Below are 20,343 nucleotides of genomic sequence, written 5' to 3'. Positions count from 1 at the left end.
TTCATTATTTTCCCCGTCACTCTGCAGGTCCTTTACTTTCAGTTGCAGGTCAAAGCCAATGTCATCAATGTTCACTGAATATGCAGAGGAAGGCAGATGAAAAGCACTCTGAAGTACTGTCACATTGTTAAATTCCTTAAGATTAAGTACTCGTATAATAGGTGGATAGCGTTCAAAATCTACTAACTCAAGAGTACTTGCATGAAGAGAATTTTTGGAAAATGAACGGCTATTTCTTCCCAGAGTGACAATTTCATTTTAAATGCTTAAATAGATGCGTTATCAACAGTGCCTTACCCTGAAGTGTTAAGCAATTGGGTCGATCACTTTTCTACGAATATTGTTTTTCTTCAGGCGTAAGAAGTCACCCTCATTCTGCCAACGGCCTTGTCAAACAGGCCGGAGGAGCAGACACAGGTTCAAGGCGCTCTCTTGTCCTAGGGGCAGGAAACTGCCCCTAAAGGCGGAACAATCAGCAATGATCAACGGCATGCGGATTCCGATGGCAACGGAAACCACTGCATTAAATACGTGGAACGCGTATCCACAGGACATGTGGCCTGTAACTGAAGAAGTGTCATGATGATCTCTCCATTGGCAAAAGATTCCAGAATAGTCCCCCATTCGGATCTCCAGGAGGGGACTGCCAAGGAGGAAGTTACCCTGAGAAAAAGATTGAATAATCAACAGAAGGATAACGTTCTACGAGTCGGGGCGTTCAATGTCAGAAGCTTGAACGTGGTAGGGAAACTAGAAAATCTGAAAAGGGAAATGCAAAGGCTCAATCTAGATATAGTGGGGGTCAGTGAAGTGAAGTGGAAAGCAGACAAGTATTTCTGGTCAGATGAGTATAGGGTAATATCGACAGCAGCAAAAAATGTTGTAACAGGAGTAGGATTCGTTATGAATAGGAAGGTAGGGCAGAGAGTGTGTTTCTGTGAACAGTTCAGAAACGACAGCAAACCGACATCGACAACGATAGTTCAGGTATACATGCCGAGGTCGCAAGCTGAAGATGAAGAGATAGAGAAAGTATATGAGGATACTGAAAGAGTAATAAAGTATGTAAAGGGGGATGAAAATCTAATAGTCATGGGGGACTGGAATGCAGTTGTAGAGGAAGGAGTAGAAGAAAGGGTTACAGGAAATTATGGGCTTGGGACAAGGTATGAGAGAGGAGAAATACCAATTAAGTTCTGTAACAAATTTCAGCTAGTAATAGCGAATTCCCTGTCCAAGAATCACAAGAGGAAGAGGTATACTTGGAAAAGGCCGGGTGATACGGGAAGATTTCAATTAGATTACATCATGGTCAGACAGAGATTCCGAAATCAGATACTGGATTGTAAGGCGTGCGCAGGAGCAGATATAGACACAGACCACAATATTATAGTGATGAAGAATAGGCTGAAGTTTAAGACATTAGTCAGAAAGAATCAGTACACAATGAAGTGGGATACGGAAGTACTAAGGAATGACGAGATACGCTTCAAGTTCTCTAAGGCTTTAAATGCAGCAATAAGGAATAGCTCAGTAGGCAGTACAGTTGAAGAGGAATGAACATCTCTAAAAATAGCCATCACAGAAGTTGGGAAGGAAAACATAGGTACAAAGAAGGTAGCTGCGAAGAAACCTTGGGTAACAGAAGAAATACTTCAGATAATTGATGAACGGAGGAATTACAAAAACGTTCCGGAAAACTCAGGAATACAGAAACACAAGTCGCCGAGGAATGAAATAAATAGGAAATGCAGGGAAGCTAACACGAAATGGCTGGAGGAAAAATGTGAAGACATCGAAAAAGAAATGATTGTCAGGAGGACAGACTCAGCATAAAGGAAAGCCAAAACAACCTTCTGTGACATTAAAAGCAAGGATGGTAACATTAAGAGTGCAATGGGAATTCCTCTGTTAAATGAAGAGGAGAGAGCGGATAAGTGGAAAGAATACATTGAAAGCCTCTATGAGGGGGAAGATTTGTCTGATCTGATAGAAGAAGAAACAGGAGTCGATTTAGAAGAAATGGAGGATCCAGTATTAGAATCAGAATTTAAAAGAGCTTTGAAGGACTTAAGATCAAATAAGGCAGAAGGTATAGATAACATTCCATCAGAATTTCTAAAATCATTGGGAGAAGTGGCAACAAAACGACTATTCACGTTGGTGTGTAGAATGTATGAGTCTGGCGATATACCATCTGACTTTCGGAAAAGCATAATCCACACAATTCCGAAGACGGCAAGAACTGACCAGTGCGAGAATTACAACACAATCAGCTTAACAGCTCCAAGTTGCTTACATCAATAATATACGGAAGAAAGGAAAAGAAAATTTAGGAAGCGCCAGGTGATCATCAGTTTGGCTCTAGGAAAGGTAAAGGCGCGAGAGAGGCAATTCTGACGTTTCAGTTAATAATGGAAGCAAGACTTAAGAAAAATGAAGACACGTTCATAGGATTTGTTGACCTGGAAAAAGCGTTCGACAATGTAAAATGGTGCAAGATGTTCGAAATTGTGCAAAAAGTAGGGTAAGCTATAGGGAGAGACGGGTCATATACAATATGTACAGCAGCCAAGAGGCAATAATAAGAGTGGACGACCAAGAACGCAGTGCTCGTATTAAAAAGGGTGTAAGAGAAGGTTGTAGCCTTTCTCCCCTACTGTTCAATGTGTACATCGAGGAAGCAATGATGTGAATGAAAGTAAGATTCACGAATAGAATTAAAATTAAAGGTGAAAGGATATCAATGATACGATTCGCTGATGACATTGCTATGCTGAGTGAAAGTAAAGAAGAATTACATGATCTGCTGAACTGAATGAATAATGAGTACAGAATATGGACTGACAGTAAATCGAAGAAAGACGAAGGTAATGAGAACAACGAGAAACCTCACATCAGGATTGATGGTCACGAAATAGATGAAGTTAAGGTATTCTGCTACCAGGCAGTAAAATAACCATTGACGGACGGAGCAAGGAGGACATCAAAAGCAGATTGGCTAAGGCAAAAAAGGCATTCCTGGCCAAGAGAGGTTTACTAATATCAAATATCGGCCTTAATTTGAGGAAGAAATTTGTCAGAATGTACGTTTGGAGTACAGCATTGTATGGTAGTGAAACATGGACTGTGGGAAAACCGGAACAGAAGAGAATCGAAGCATTTGAGATGTGGTGCTACAGACCAATGTTGAAAATTAGGTGGACTCATTAGGTAACGAATGAGTAGGTTCTACACAGAATCGGAGAGGAGAGGAATATGTGGAAAACACAGATAAGGAGAAAGGACAGGATGATAGGACTTCTGTTATACATGAGGGAATGACTTCCATGATACTAGAGGGAGTTGTAGAGGACAAAAACTGTAGCGGAATACAGAGATTGGAGTACTGTAATGGTGTGGAACGTGTGCGGTTGCAGTGATATGTGACTCCTGATACGTTTAAATACGACTCTGATAGGTGACACTTTCGTAAGCATCCTGTCTGATACCTACATCCATTCATGTCATTCCGACAGACTTCGACAATTCCAGCAGGACAATGCGGATAATGTAGGACAAACATTAAACACGTCCAGAATTGCTACAGAGTCGCTCCAGGAACTCTCTTCTGAGTTAAAACACTTCCGATGGCCACCACACTCCCCAGGTATGAAGATTATTGAGCAGTTCCCTCCAGCACTACTTGAGACATTAGTCGAGTCCATGCCACGTCATGTTACGCACTTCTGCGTGCTCATAGGGGCCCTACACGATATTAGGCATGTGTTCCAGTTTCTTTGGTTCTTCAGTGTAGTTTTAAAAAAGCCAGCTATCGACATGTCTTCCAGTGAAAGTGAAGGTAGTGACGAGACCGCAGTTAACAAAGCACTGTTCGCTAATTCGATATCTGAGTTCATGATTGTGTTACAAATATCTAGAATTCCGAAGATAGTGTTAGAAAAGAAAAATGCATGGACTAGTACTGCACACGAATACTCCCACAGAATGGCAAACAGTACACTATTGCACAGCTTAATAAATTGTTCACTGATTTGAAGAATCGAAAGAGAAAACCGATCTTAAGCAAACAGGAAATCAGCCGATTAAACTTAAAGATCGGGTAAAGGATTTATTTGCATTGCTCTTCCTGAAAGATAATCATATTTTTAGAAAGGTTCCAGGAACTATTTCGAAAGGCGTCAAGCACATATCAAATGCTACTAAATACTGTGTTAGAAATGAAGATCAGAGGGAAATGTCCTACGGAGGTATGTACCCAGTCGTTGCTCCTGCTGCAACGAAACTGGCAGTCTTAGCGTACATTCGACCTGGTGTGAAAACCCTTGTATTATTGAAACAAGTGGAATGACAGATCTTCAAACAGAATAAGAAAAGAAAAAAGCTAGAAAAAATTGCACAGGACAAATCGATTCAAATGGATTATTAATAAGCCGGCCGTTGCGACCGAGAGGTTCTAGGCGCTTTAGTGCGGAACCGCGCTGCTGCTACGCTCGCAGGTTCGAATCCTGCCTCGGGCGCATGGATGTGTGTGATGTCCTTAGGTTAGTTAGGTTTAAGTAGTTCTAAGTCTAGGGGACTGATGACCTAAGATGTTAAGTCCCATAGTGCTTGGAGCCATTTGGGCCATTTTTTATTATTAATATGAAACGTAAGTATTGTACTGTATTGTATTACCATATCCTTTCGATTCCTTTCTTTATTGTCTAAAAATAATAAATAAAAACGCAATTTGTACATTTTTCTTGCTGTCTTGTAATTACGTGACTTTCAATTGTAATTACACTGCTTATTACGTTGCTCTTTGCATTCCAATACTACACAATTAAACCAAGAAAAAGCTTCTAAATAAATAAATCCAAGTATCTGGTGTCATTTCTGTTCACCACGAACTTAGCTTCCTGTGATATCCAGCTGGCTCTCGATAGGCTGGTATTCACAAGGTCTCTCACTTTCGCCGTCTTCTTCTTCTTCTTCTTCTTCTGCATCTTTCATGCGCTCCAAATGACACTGTAAGTGATATTTCAGGTGATATTTCAGGTGTTTAGAGATGTTGTACAGTAGAACACACGTTACTATTAGTTTGAGGAGTCTCTCTAAAGTAGTCTTACACAGTCGCCGATGACCGCAAATCTCTGCTTCAATTGACCAAAAGCTCTCAGCACTATCGTTCTTTTCGCTCTTTCTCTGATGTGAACTAAACTGAATTGTTACCAGTCATCATTTCTTGCTGGATTAAATGCACTGACTAACCATGGGGACATTTCATACCCCGAATACCCGAGTAAGCAAGCATCCGCATTGTACGCGTGTACCCTGAAGTTATGTTTCTAATTGGGCTACGTCTCAGTATTCTAGTACCATGCACGCTACCCATCCATTCTGCTCTTATGCTGGCAAATTTCTCTACGGTGTGTGGCCTGCACATTAATACAGGCATAACCTTTGCGATTGATGTATTCTGATTTGATGTATTCTATCTTGGTTGAGTTCAATCCAAAGCCACTGTAACCGTTAGAATTGGAAATATTTTATGCCACTCTAGTTTAGAAGTATTAACTTCCTGCATTTCAGAAGGAAACCGATTCCAGTCGTGTACTTTTAAAACTATCCATAACATACTGTTGCCTGGTCATCTCCAAAATCCTCGGTCACACCAAACTGCAACCCAGGATCGCCCACACAACGAAGAAGTATCTCCTTTCGTTTTCGGGAAGTCTGGGCTCTTCCACGTTTTTCATCACATACTGGCATAAATTCCCCGCTTAAGAAGTCTATATTTTGAGTTTCACTTAGTACCATGTTCTTTACAACTACTAACATTCCTCCGAATCTGATAACGTTTCTCATGTCTGACCGGTAGGAATGTTACCACAACGCAGAATGACAGTAGGTAAGAGCTAGCTTACGACTAACCTAGATCTATCTCAGTGTGGAAAAGTAGATTTTACGCTTTATTCACAACTTAAATCTAGACCGTCCGCAAAACCAAAGATACATCTTGACATATTAGAATCTACAACTTAGGAACATATTATAATCATGGAACACAATAAATTACAAGACAAACCTGTATTTTGAACACTTTCTTCAACGCTGCTAACAATGTTCTCCATTGCTATGGCTCTTCTCGACCTGAAGTTCACTGTTAACACATCTGACATGTACTGCCCGACACAGTACTGCCCGACACAGAAAAGATAAACAACAACACACTTCGTTGTTCTTACGAGAGCAGCGTTTTTTGAATAATAACACCAATATATTTTAATACACCGAAGCCGGATACCAATGTAGGAAAGAAGGGCAATTTGTATGTTTCATTATTAAGATTTGCACTTCCTTAAAACACATCCCTGGATCCAGTTTGGTAATGTATGTGAATTGAATGAATGGCTGGTCGTCTGCTGACCACAGATAGTGAACGTAGATTCTATAATCATCTTTGAGAGGGTTCCCTGGTCACCTTTGGCCGAACCAAAGAGAGGAAGTATACCAGAGCACCAGAGGGACTGGAATGTGGCTGACCAATACGGTGGCAAGGTCCTCCACCACTTCTGCAGAAGCGCGGGATAACCGGATGAACGGCCATGTTTCAGCACTCTATCGCTGGTTCCTGAGGTGTGAAGACATGATCTTTGTGCTCCAGAAAAACAAAGTTAAATGAAAATGGTATGCATGTAGAATATTTAGGAGTAGATGAACTAATAATTTCTCTTTTCAGTTACTTTTGGTGGGAGGCTGATGTAAATTGTTCTGAAAAAGATAGGCAGGTAAAAATTTATGGGGAACATAGTATTTTTCGGAAGTGACAAAGAAACCACGTGTGTAATCATAAGACGAAATACTAGCGTGTGCTAGTATTAAGATGAAATACTTGCGTGTGTAAATCTAAGTTGAAAATAATTAAAATTTCCGTGTGCAGAACTTGAATTAGAGACAAGCACTTCCACGTGGTGAGTACAGCGTGACTTTCAGCCTAACTATGAGACAATAAAAAGAATTAGAAGTGCTTGTCCTAGCATTCAGTTGAGGATCCGTGTATGAGATAAATAAGATACCAGAACTTTCATTACGAGATACATTCGTATGACACCAGCTTGATATTGAGATACTCTGAGTCTGAATTAAGGTGAGTCAGTCATCTACCCAGCAAGACTATGTGGGTTGCATTGCACAGGAAGATGTGCATAAGTCCTCCAGAGTTTGTGGTAGGAAAAGTATTACGTGGGTCAGTGACGTGTGAATCTGGGGGAAAGCAGAACGAGTAGATAACCAAACATTTTGTTTTTGAGATGTGTTTTATACTGCCAGTGTGATTTATTTTATATATGTAATCTGTGTGATTTGCATGAGACAGTAGCAAATTAGTTTCAAGTACGGTGGGTCAAGCATGATTTTTCCTAGTACAACATGAAAATCAGTAAATTCGTTATGCTGCTAATGAAGGAGGTTAGGAGAGTGTGGGAGAGAATGAAATAGCGAAAGATTCCTTACCAATCCAGAAAGTGGACAGTAGCAATAAACAGAAACATTACGAGACCATAGAATAGTAAAATGCTTATGTTATGTCACGCCCATTGGGTAGAGAATCCCTTGTTTAACTATTGTGTTTAAGTATAATGCAAGAAATTTGGCAACATTAATGTGAAAGAATTTATTGTAATAAAAGATGAGATATTTGAAACAAATAGTGGTCTTGATTATTGAGTCATGGGTAGCCATTTTGTTGAGATATTTCACCATAACCTCCATTTTATTGCTGGGATGTCCAAGCTTTGAATAAAATATATACCACAAGAAGGAAATGTGGTCTTGCCGGTTTGGAGTTACTCTATCAGAAATGTGCACTAGCTATTAGTCAGATGCGTTATCCATTCCGTTACATTAGAAATTAAGGACGAGAATAAATTATAGGTTAACTGATAGGCACTATGGCTCATATTTCAAGCATAGTTGCAGTTCGTATGATAACTCATGAACATATTTGTGATGTAAGAATAATAATTGCACTCGCTTGGCAGGCCATTAATCTAGTAGGCCTGACTACTAGATGCCACAGAATGGGATAGGAACCTTTCAACAAAAATGGTTAATTGCACCGTAACAAACTCTTTATAACGATTTACAAGCTGACTATATCGTACTTCCATGGAAATAACAGATGGAATAACTTGTTATTTCCGATATAGAAATGCTAGAGCTTACCGGTAACCGGAATACTGGTTAACTGGAGTCCATTCCTGTTTCGTTTGTCGATGACGCTAAAAAGACGCTCTTCGTTCGCCTTTCTTGACAACTGCGTACCGAGATGAAGAAATCCAGGACCACCCAAATGTGGAACTACTTCACTAACAAGATAAGGAATTCGCGAAATGTGATCTGTGCAGTAAGAAACTATCGTAAGAATCGTGCACGACGATTAAAAAAACCCTCACATAACAGTGAATTTAGCCTCGAAAAAAAAGGCAACGTGCCGTACGTAGAAGTGGTTGGTCCCAGACTAAAATTTAATACATCGTCAGCTGAAATAATTTTGCGTGCAGTTCTTAAAATGTTATTCAAAACTTTATCGCCGTAGTCTTAGTTTTCATCAAACGTAAACTTTGCACGGGAATGAACGACACGACTATCTCGTTACAACTATTACGTGTATAGTAATTCACCATGAATGTCTCCCATAGCATTATACTGGTTCCAGCAGCCTGCATTCGTGAGGCGCTTCACGTTTCGAGCCACCGTTCATCTCAATGACGGCGTTTGTGGGGACGACCATCGACCTAGTGTAGCAGAAATGCGACTTGACCGAAGAACCAACACGTTTCCATTGATCGACGGTTGAATCTACGTGGTCCAGTGCCCACTGCACTCGTATTATTGACGGTGTCTTGGGTCAACATGTGAAGACGAAGGGATGGTCTGCTGCGGAGGTCCAAGTTCATCAATATACGATGAACATTGTGCTTCGAAACACTTTTGCGTGCACCTGCATTTTGCTCCTTCAGCAGAGAAGCCACAGGTCATCATTTATCCCACTGTACAGAGCAGAGCCCCACATTCCGTGAAGAGTCGTGGAGTCCAACCATTTAGTGTCTAGTGGCAGTTTCACTGTCCTTCTACCTCTTCCCGTAGATGCTCACGACAGTAGCATATGAACATTCGACCACCTTCACCGTTTTCGAGATACTCGTTCACAAGATTTGCGAAATAATAACCTGTCCTTTGACAAAGTCGCTTATGTCAATGGATTTTCCCATTTGCAGCCCACATCTTAGCTAGTGTGATCCCCCATCCGCCTCTTCTGCGCTTACATACTTTTCATAGAGATGCCACCATGAGGCATCAACTTCGCGATGGGCGGTGGCAAGATCTGTTTACGAAATTTCAATCACCAACTTTCTCTTCCGAATGCGAAAACATTTTGTTGACACCCACCTACGTAGGCAGAAATGATCATCATAACAGAATATGAGAAATTAGAGCTCGAACGGAAAGATTTAAGTGTCCCTTTTTCCCACGCGCCATTCGAGAGTGGAGTGGTAGAGAAGTAGTATGAGAATGGTTCGATGAACCCTCTGCCAGGCTCTTAAGTGTGAATTGCAGAGTAATCATGTAGATGTATATTGGTGCTGTCTGTCCTTGATAGGTTATTGTAAAGCAGTGTAATCTCGTTGTAGTTACTTGGTGGTGAACTAATAAATGACCAGTAAGTTACTGCCCTTCTCTCATCTTTAATTGTATTGCTCATGCTGCCATTCAGAAACTGCTCGCACTGGCACAGTGGGTTGCACTGAACGGAGTTAATTAGTATACAGCCACAGTATATCTCCCAAGGAGGATGTGAATGTGTCTGATAAAAAACGACTGATAGTGTTCAGATCTAGAACAGTAATATACTTTAAAGTACAGTGAAACATCTGAATTTCCATGACACCTAGGTGAGCAACTTCTCTTACAGAGACGGCCAATTTAATCCTTTTGGCCTCTTCAGTTGCTGGAAGCGCTGAGGATGATACTCCTTAAGCTGCCAAAAGTATTACAGCGATTGATAGCAGAAACAGTGAAATCTGCCTGTATATTGCACTTGGGACATGCTCTTCATTGTGATAGACAGCCGACAGTTCCTGCTGTGGAGATTTTTTACTTAATTGTCCACGTAACAACTGCAAATAAATACTCGATAAATTGAAGAAAAAAAAACACCACTATATGAAGGCGACCTCAAGGAAGTTATTTTGTCTACTCGCATGGCAATTGGACTGGAAATGCTGGGGAGGTGTAGTCTGCCTTTAAACTCAAAATCGGGTAGCAGTTGTGGTGGAGGAAGTTACATTTTCCAGAAGCACGTCACAGCTCCTGTACCGGATAACTGTAAATCAATTTCTGTCTAGTATTGTAGAACAGTGTGCAGAGACATACGTAGAATCAGCTGATATACGTATCTTGCATTATTATTATTAGTAATTCGTACCTGTATTTGATGTAGTGTTAATGCATTTTGTGGAACGTAATCATTCCAGCTAGTTTATTAATAAGGCGACTGCGCAAAGGTTGGTATAAGTTTATGAAACACGCTGGAGTTGCTTTTTCGATGTAGTCGGGAGGATGTAATGGGGAATGGCGTGCTCCGTCTTCAATACGCAGATCTGTGACGGACGGCAGTGCATGGCCACAATCCGCCGACCTACCTTCCCTCACGCTTCTAACCTCTCCCCATCCTGCCCTCCCTGCATCTCTTTCCACCCTGTTACACCACCAGAACACATTTTATCCATTAATACGGTTCTCATGCACTTGGATGTGGTACAAACATTTCATATTTGCTCTTGGCTCACTTCATTTAAAAAACAGACCTTAATTTTATACCATTAAAAGACTACTTTTAATAATGCGACTTTTCATCCCCTAGAATGTGGGAACGCTTAATCCTAAGAAAATGTATAGGACCTTTTCTGTAGGAAAACGATGTTTAACATCGTCTTGGAAACATTTTTGCTGGAAGAAAAAACGTAAAGTGGCCTTTAAGCCTCCACCCCTGCCCTCACATGCTAGTAGCGTACATTTTTAGTAGGCATGTTGCTCAAGGCACTTCTTCCTACCACTGTAAAAAAAATTGCTACTAAACGTAACTTTTCCCCTAATTTTCCTCCGTTGCATGGACTAAAGCTGTCCGTTGCCTGGCCGAGCGGTTCTAGGCGCTTCAGTTCGGAACCACGCGGCTGCTACGGTCGCAGGTTCGAATCCTGCCTCGGCCATGGATGTGTATGATGTCCTTAAGATGGTTAGGTTTCAGTAGTTCTAAGTCTAGGGGACTGATGACCTCAGATGTTAAGTCCCATAGTACTTAGAGCCATTTGAACGAAGGTTGAATACATTTACTGTGAAAGCCACAGTCTGGGATACAAGAATAAGAAATGTGTCACGGAATCACCCGAATGGGACGGAATCTGTAGATGTGATGTACGTGTCCAAACAAACGAATTGTTACTTTTTCAGAAAAATTGGGTGGCTTATTCGAGAGAAAGAGGTTCATAAATTGAGCGAGTCAGTAACGCGTTGGTTGTGCACAGGCCCTTGTGCAAGCGGTTATTCGGCTTGGCATTGATTGAAAGAGTTGTTACATATCCACCTCAGGGATATCGTGCCAAATTCTTTCCAACAGGCGCGATAGATCGTCAAAATCCCAAGGTGGTTGGAGGACCCTGATCATAACGATCCAAACGTCCTCCACTGAGGAGAGATTCGGTGACCTGTCTAGACAAAGTAGAATTTGGCAAGCACGAAGAACTCTCGCCATATGCAGGCTGGCATTGCTGAAATGTCAGCCTGTGATACCATTCCGTGAGTGGCAACAAAACAGGGCGTAGAATATAATCGATGTTAAGCTGCGCTTTAAGGGTGTAGCAGATAATAACCAAGGAGGTCCTGTTGTGAAATGAAATGGTACCGCAGACCATCAGCTCTGGGCCGTAGGGTGGGCGACACTCAGCTTGGTATCCCATCACTCTCCGGAGCGTCTCCAGACACGTCTTTGCTAGTCAATTGGGGTTCAGTTCGGAGCGGGATCCATCGATGACGGTATTAATGTACTCCAGTCAATGAGACTGGAAGCTGAAGACGACCACAGCGTGCTCTAGCGACAGTTCGCAGCTACGGATGACGCGCACGAGCTAGGCAAGTACACACGCGTTCTCAAAATTGGTAATCGTAACCTATTTGAGATGGATTTAAGCCATCCTCACACTGCACAAGGTGGCTGGAGTTGATGTGTACGCAGATGCTAAAACCAACTGACGAGACACAGAGCCCTGGAGACGTTGGTTAATGTAACTTGCCTATATACCTTGGTGTTACGTACCTGCTACGCTGTCCGGCGATAGTGTCGGCTATATCTGGCCGATTTCCTTCCCAATCCTTCCCTAACCCGAGCTTGCGCTCCGTCCCTAATGACCTCGTTGTCGACGGGACGTTAAACACTAACCTCCACCACCACCTCACCTGTAGATGAAGCCAGTCGAACAAACACACTTCTGAGAGAGAGTTCACTCATATTTACGTGACACTGAATACTACACATACTTCTATTAGGTTAATAAGAAACTCTCAGACTCTTTTAGAAAACATGAAGCTGAATAAACTTTTTTCTTTTATTTAGCGATATGCCACCGGAAACATCTACACATCGTTTTGTACCTCTGAATCTCAGCTCATTATGCTAAGCTGAATAACGTATGTCCATGTCTTGTATGCTATCTTTTCTTGAAGGCTTTAATCGCCGGTGTGTTATTAACGGACATTTAATTATAATCAGTAATACCAAGAACAAACTGTTTTTGATGCATCTTCAGTGTGCCGATGCCTTGAAACAGTATACTGTCATAACACACAAGTTAAAATATGTCGCCTCCTGTCATTTTATTACAACAAATCGTCTCAATAACGACGCGCTTTTGAGAGATCCTCAGTGGCTGGTACTCTGAAATGGTGAATATTTATAGGACGTAAGATACAAAAACAACCAAATATAAGCCTCAACTGAAATCCACTATGGCGTCTCCCAACTCTGTAGTGAAAAGGGAGATGGCTTACAGGGGATGTAAATGATTTTTCTCCATCTCACTGGTCTATGCTTCAATGTCGTTCAGAATATCTGACCTGCTTGACACTGCTCTGTACGTTTGGAAAGACTCAACAGCGTGGTTTATCCAAACTGCGTCGTCAGAAAAATGTCATTGTTCAGCACTGCACAGCTCGTGTAATGACAGCTTATGCTAACAAAGGGACTGTACGAAATTCCCCTCATCGATATGATTCGTGTGTAGGGTGTGTAGGGCACGATTAGGGCTTCCACACCTGTAAATAGGAAAACACAACTCTGAACCGTTTTTTCAGAAAATCGAGTTTGAAAATTATAATCATGCTTATGCTGTATGCTTTGTAGGGCGGCTAATGTATATGGTGTCATCAGCCGCGTGAGTAAGCACTTAGTTTCATAAGCGCGAGGTCTCTGGATCGAATCTCGCTGCTGGTAATACTGCATTTCGTGAGTTAATATGCACCAAATTTTAGGTGCTATGCTTCGATATTGTGTGACGACCGAGAACTGTTCACGATTCTGAAGCATGTTTATTTTGCAATGGACACACCGAAAAAATCCATTGACATGCAAAAATTCGGCGCTCATTTCATCTGCTGTATGTAGCTATAACTATAGTTTTCCCTGTTCCTAGAATCAATATCATTCTGATTTATGCAGTGGTGCATAGGTTACACATTATATTTCTCACAAATGTAGATACGATAATAGAAATAAAACAACTGCACTAATCTGATTGAGAGTTGTCATGCATCCTTACTTGATTTCTAATATCTTTAATAATTAAAAGCTTTGTTTTTTTCATGGTAAGATTAGGAAAACACCAAATGAATTATTAAATATTGATATCCTGAACGGTCTTAATAAATCTGTTGCTGGAATTGTATGGGAATAAAAAAAAGTGCAGCAAAATCCGATCAAGGGACACTGTGCTTATGAAACTAAGCGCCCACTCCCTCAGCTGTGAAGTCTGTTAACACTAGCGGTTCTACAAAGCATACAGCATAAGCAAGACTATAGTTTTCGAATTCGATTATCTCAAAAACGGTTGAGTGTTGCTTCCTTGAGGCCGGTGTGGCCTTGCGGTTCTAGGCGCGTTAGTCTGGAACCGCGAGACCGCTACGGTCGCAGGTTCGAATCCTGCCTCGGGCATGGATGTGTGTGATGTCCTTAGGTTAGTTAGGTTTAAGTAGTTCTAAGTTCTGGGGACTGATGACCTCAGCTGTTAAGTCCCATAGTGCTCAGAGTCATTTGAACCTTTTTTTTTTTTTTTTTTTTTTTTTTGCTTCTTCCTGTTTACATGTGTTAAAGTCCTAGTCGTATCCTACACACACTGACAATATGAATCAAATTGGTGAGCTGATGTTCATACGGTCCCCCTGTAAGCAAAAGTTGAGACATGTATAGCAGATGTGAAGTGACACGACATTGCAGTACATCGCACATGTTCCACATGTGCTCGAAGGTCCTGCACATATAGAAATGCATAGATTTCTTTGCCTGAGCTGGTTGGCGACGTGCTGCACTGATAGAATCGAGACGGGAACCCTATAATCTAGTTCAAACGATTTCACTGGAACTATTCGGTAAAATTACTTGATCTTTACGTTACTTGTAGCTGCTTATTTCAGCTTCATGATGAACTGCCCGTTATCTCGCTCAACATCATACTTATTGTGATATTCACAATTAAGTAAGAGACTGTGCGGAATTCGAAAAGTTTGCAATGAAAAATAGTGGTCGCTATGACACTGCGTTTGGTGGATATTACACCATATTTTGCTGTGTTTGAAATTTACCTAAAATACTGAATTTCTCTTTAGACTTAGGACGAGATTCCTACCTGTCTGCAGTCTGAAGAAAATGTCTCGTGTGTAGTGCGTTCATTTCCGATCGCACGTCCGCGAGAATAAAATATTCACAACACCCCTCATAAGTACTAAACCGGTCAAACGAGATTTTGACAAGTGATAGCACACAAGGAGCAGGGAATTTCGCCAGATCGTTCACACATGTATCTTTCTTATCCATGGCGCTATTGCAGACGCTTAAATTTTGTTTTCCAGTCCAATACGAAATTTTTTAAATGGCATGGACAGCTAGTGACAAGAGAATTTACTAGTATGAAAATGAACATATAATTTTCTTCTCTTACGGTATTGCAAACTGACACAATGACGTTTTGCATATGCTGTTGACCTCTCTGGTCGCCAATTACTTTTTTAATGGCACAAACTGTTTCAGGTTATATCACAATAACTGCTGCAAGGTGAGTTTGTGAAAATTATTCTTTATTTGTTTTGGCAAAAGAAGTACAATTAAATCTGTCAACAAGGGAAACATAGCTGTTACTCATAAATGAAGATGTTTCTTTGAATGAGAAAAGATTAACAATTCACACAGAAATGGCTCTCCATTTCTGTTGCAACTGTGGTGGAGTCGCAATAACCCGTCAACGACAGGAATGGAAACTTACGAAAGGATTTTCTTAATGTTCTTTATCTGAGCAACATGAAAATAATGGAGAGCATGACCTTCAGGTGGAGCGACATGCACATATCTGATGTTGGCTACTCGTCTGTGGCTTGCCAAACTTACAACGTGTGATTCACGACAAAAGAAAACAACCGATACACTGCACAACATGATAGTCAGTGAACTGTCAGCAGCTGAGAATAATATGCATGACAAGAATGAAGAAGCTAGCCAACTGTGCCTTGTGAGGAGAAGAGTTCACGTCATTCGAAAAGAAACATTATCATGAACGCAGGCCTGCCTTTCTCAGCAATACGTTTCAGCAAATGTGTGAAAGCACCACACTCTTTCAGGATACCGTTACTTGCGAGAAAATTCTTCATTTGTGTATTCTGCTGTGTAATTAGTCTGTTGATGCCAATACCGTGTATGTATGCAGCCACTGAAATGCCTTTCCTAGCCTCTACGTGCCAATTAAAACTTTGTCATTCATAGGGGTTTATCGAATGATTATATCTTACATTGAAAATGTGGTATACTACTTGTGTTTAGCCGAGTGCTGTCCGTGTTCGCTCCTATTCCTTGTGATCTGATCGCTCCTTCTGGTCTTGCTGCTGCTAATTGGAATTTCGGTTGTTTAACCGAAATTGCGTCGCTGGATTAACCATGGCTACAAACCTCAGGAAGAATACTCTGGTATTTGCTTTTGACAAGGAACCCCATCCTGTTCAGCCGACATCCCTGGAAATAGATGACTGGATTACACAGGTAATTGGTCTCAATTCTGAAACCGTCCATACATGGAAAAATACTGTGTTTTTGTCAAGTTAATCAGTGCTGTGACTGCTGATAAAGTGTTACGAAAGTGGGGCTATGAAGTAGATTCTGTGCATAGAAATGGTTATGAAAGTAAGGTTTCCATCTATGGAGCGGACATTCATTACAAAACTTTTCGTGTCTTGAATCTTCCAATTGAAATTGAAAATGATAAGGTTAAGGAAGCTCTTTCAAACTACGGGGACATTAAATCAATTGCAAATGAAAGATGGTCGCCTCGCTTTAAACTGCAATGTTTCAGCGGGGTCCGCTGCGTAGAGATGGACGTTAAGACGAATATTACGTCTCACATAACTGTTTGTGGGTATAAGGCACAAATTGTTTATGCAGGTCAGGAAGCTACATGTCATATATGTAACGAAACCGGCCAATTCAGACAGGAATGTCCTTGGCGAACCGTTGTTCTTAAAAGTAATTTGATACAGCGTCAGAAGCTTACATTAAATGATCAGTTACCAAAGAATAGCCCGAATCAAGTGGTTGAGGATGTTAACGCAACGGGCCAAGCTGATGTCTCCCTTCACGATAACAGTCAATTTCCCCCGTTAACAACAAACGGAAGCCCTGTTACCACTACTCGTGAAACTGAAATTCAACCGAAAAAAGGCCTCTGGAGACAACTGATAGTTGTTCAGAGGACGAACTGTCCTGTCCCACTCCCTCAATTCGCAAGCAAAAACAGTGCGATGAGGAGGCAGAGGAACTGGAAGGCAAAATGCAAATGGAAACTGATGATCAGAAAGATAATACACATACGGTACCAAACAATGAAGGGGGTGTAATCAGCATTAATTTGCGAGAAACAACAGGTGCAGTAGCCGATTGCAAAGATCAGCAGCTATCTGTTAATAAACAAATTCAGGGAGAGGTTGAAAAACTGCAGTCTCCATTTGTTTACCTTGATCAGGAAGTAAGTGTAATTAATAAAGAATGAGGAAGTGGTGGCGAAACTGAAATCACGGTCAACACCTCAGGGCAGGCGCCGGCAGCCGAAATTGCGAAAGCGTCTGCTGCTGCTCCAGATAAGCCGCGAAGTAAAATACCGACGCAGCCAAATGAGAATGTAGCTCGTAACCAAAGGAAGGGAAAATCCGGTAGAGGCGACCCAAGCCCAAAGAATGTTCGGTCCGAAACGGTCCTACACGAATCACTGGAGGAAAAATCAAAAAGTTTAACAGGAAATCTGTCTGCTTGCGGTACAAGAGAAAAAATCAGAAGTAGAAAAAAACGGGACGGTAACTAATAAACTGAGTGAAGTGTTATTCCATGTTCAGCCTTCCGAGAAAACTGTTATAGCTTAAGTGAACCCTGAACCTCAGGAAACTAAATTAGTTCATGAAAACAACTACATAGTGCCAGCACAATGACGCCATATTATTCTGTCACCACTATAAACACAAATAAAATTACGTCCGGTTTGAAATTATCGGCCCTTAAGGAATTTTTGTCGTTTACAGCATGTGAGGATTTTTTATGCTGAGTTCAGTTATGTAAGTGTCGAACTCAGGCAATCACGACACTTAACATCAAGAGCCATAATGCGGGAACGAAAGAAAAGCGAAGGAAGGAACAAAATAGAACGACAGTTTCCAAACATTGAATGGACTGAGATTCGGTGCTCAGCAACCTGCAGTGCACCAAACGCAAATTCATAAGGACCTTTATTTTTCTTTGCAAACTATTCGATTTTCCTGCCATAGCACGCTTAATTTTGAAGTATTACAATACGTTTGAGGATTAATGAAATGAGCAATTCCCCAGGAAGCTGGCGAATAAAGCTATGAGACGCACGAGAATCAGTTTTTACACCGAGTAGTTTTCTTCAATTCTTTTGATGAGAGATCGGCTGGCTTATGCGTTTGCAGTCCACGCAGTGAAGCCAGTGTGCCTGCTGCCGTCCTGTTCGCTGGCGCCACTATACTGTGTGCAATGCCGCGCTGAGGCACAACTGTTCTCTGCTCTCCTGCGCAGCTGCACTGTGAAGGTGGGATTCCTGTGTCGCGTTTGACGCATGCGGCAGCCGTTGTGCGTCTGACGTAGTGCGGCAGACTTATAGCTGGCGATTCCTATAGAGCGGCGGCCGCATAGTGTTTAGTTGGTCTGCCGCGTTTGTGCCGAAAGGGTGAGTGAACGCGATTTGTTGTTTTATCTAATGTTAGAAGACGTCGAAGATGAAGAAATTCGGCTTCAGCTATGTGAGGGAAATGCTGAAACATATCCGATTTACCTCGCAAGAAATGAGGAAGGCTGTTTTGAACAACTCATCAATCGGCACTTGTTAAAAAATGACCAGAAATTTAGAGAGTATTTCTGGTTGAACATAGCGCAGTTTAACTACGTTCTCGATCTCGTCAAAGAAGACATCAGGAAGGATTCATCTCCCAGATATCCATACCCTATAACAACAGATGAAAAACTAGCTTTAACACGGAGGTATGTACAATAAAATTTGTTAATGTGTTATTGCTTTATTACTAATGCACACAGTGTAAAAAAAGAAAAAGCACAATGCAAAAATATGAAATTAACACTTATCGCAACATTAAATGGGTTCGTAAGCTGGCGTTTCCGTCTCTGTGTTGTCAGATGGTGTTCTAATGGTTCAAATGGCTCTGAGCACTATGGGACTTAACTTCTAAGGTCATCAGTCCCCTAGAACTTAGAACTACTTAAACCTAACTAACCTAAGGACATCACACACATCCATGCCCGAGGCAGGATTCGAACCTGCGACCGTAGCGGCCGCGCGCTTCCAGACTGTAGCGCCTTTAACCGCTTGGACGCTCCGGCCGGCTTCAGATGGTGTGATGGCAGTGTTATCCACACTTGATGTCGCTGGGGTTGTTGAGTATGAGAAAGTATTCGGAGATGAAAGACGCACGGAAGAGTAGTATTCAGATGAACTGCGATTTTCCAAATCAATAAGCATCTGCAAGGATCTCAGTTTGGCTTCATCGATCAAATTATGATTCAATTTTTTTACGCTGCGGGCGATACTTTTCTTCAGCCAGTGTTTTCATTAAGATTTCTCTCTCGGCCAGTCGAGAATTCGACAGCTTCATGATTTTTTCATTTTGTCGTGACCTTTTCCTGGGTGGTCTGACCGACGCGATGTCTTCCACATCTTCGGAATTTTTTTTTTTTTCTGACAAAGTTGGCAATGTCTGGCACACCTCTCGTTACTCGGTTCACAGAAGTCAGTAGGCTTTAAGCTCCCTAGCGTTACTGAATAACCTTTAAAAATTTGTATGCACATTATAATAAATTGAACTTTTATAACATACATCAGGTTTTGGCATTCACTTTGTGTACACTTCATTATAATAATAACTGAATATTATGTGGAACGATGCTACTTCCGAGGGTAGTCCACAAAGTAAGTGCCGTTTCGTTATATAAAACAAACCTGTATAGATACAGAAAAAATATTTATTGTACAAAAATCTACAACTGTTAAACTACTTTTCTGCATAGCTTCCGAAATTTTGTAGGCACTTGTCACAGCGTGGCACAAGTTTTTGTGTGCCTTCTTCATAGAAGGTTACCGCCTTTGTATTCAACCATGTGGTAACATGTTCTTTCAGCTCGTCATCATTGTTGAAGTGTTGACCATCAAGGACAGATTTTAGGTGTAAGAAGAGATGTAGCGCGTCAAAAACTGAAGTGCACTGCCCATCCGTTGTTTCTTGTGTTGTTCAGTAAGAATTTTTGGTACCCAACGTGAGCAAAGTTTTCGAAATTTCAGTTTTCAGTAACAATTTCATGAATTAGTGATCGTGAGATTTGCGGAACTTCCATAGCAAGGGCACTAAGTGTAAACTTACGGCTGTGCTTAATCTTCTCTTCAATTGTGTGAACCAGTTCATCAGTAACCACAGACGGGCCTACACTTCGGCCGGCCGAAGTGGCCGTGCGGTTAAAGGCGCTGCAGTCTG

Source organism: Schistocerca americana, chromosome 7, assembly GCF_021461395.2.
Source record: "Schistocerca americana isolate TAMUIC-IGC-003095 chromosome 7, iqSchAmer2.1, whole genome shotgun sequence".
NCBI classification, from domain to species: domain Eukaryota; kingdom Metazoa; phylum Arthropoda; class Insecta; order Orthoptera; family Acrididae; genus Schistocerca; species Schistocerca americana.
This window is presented reverse-complemented; position numbering follows the sequence as displayed.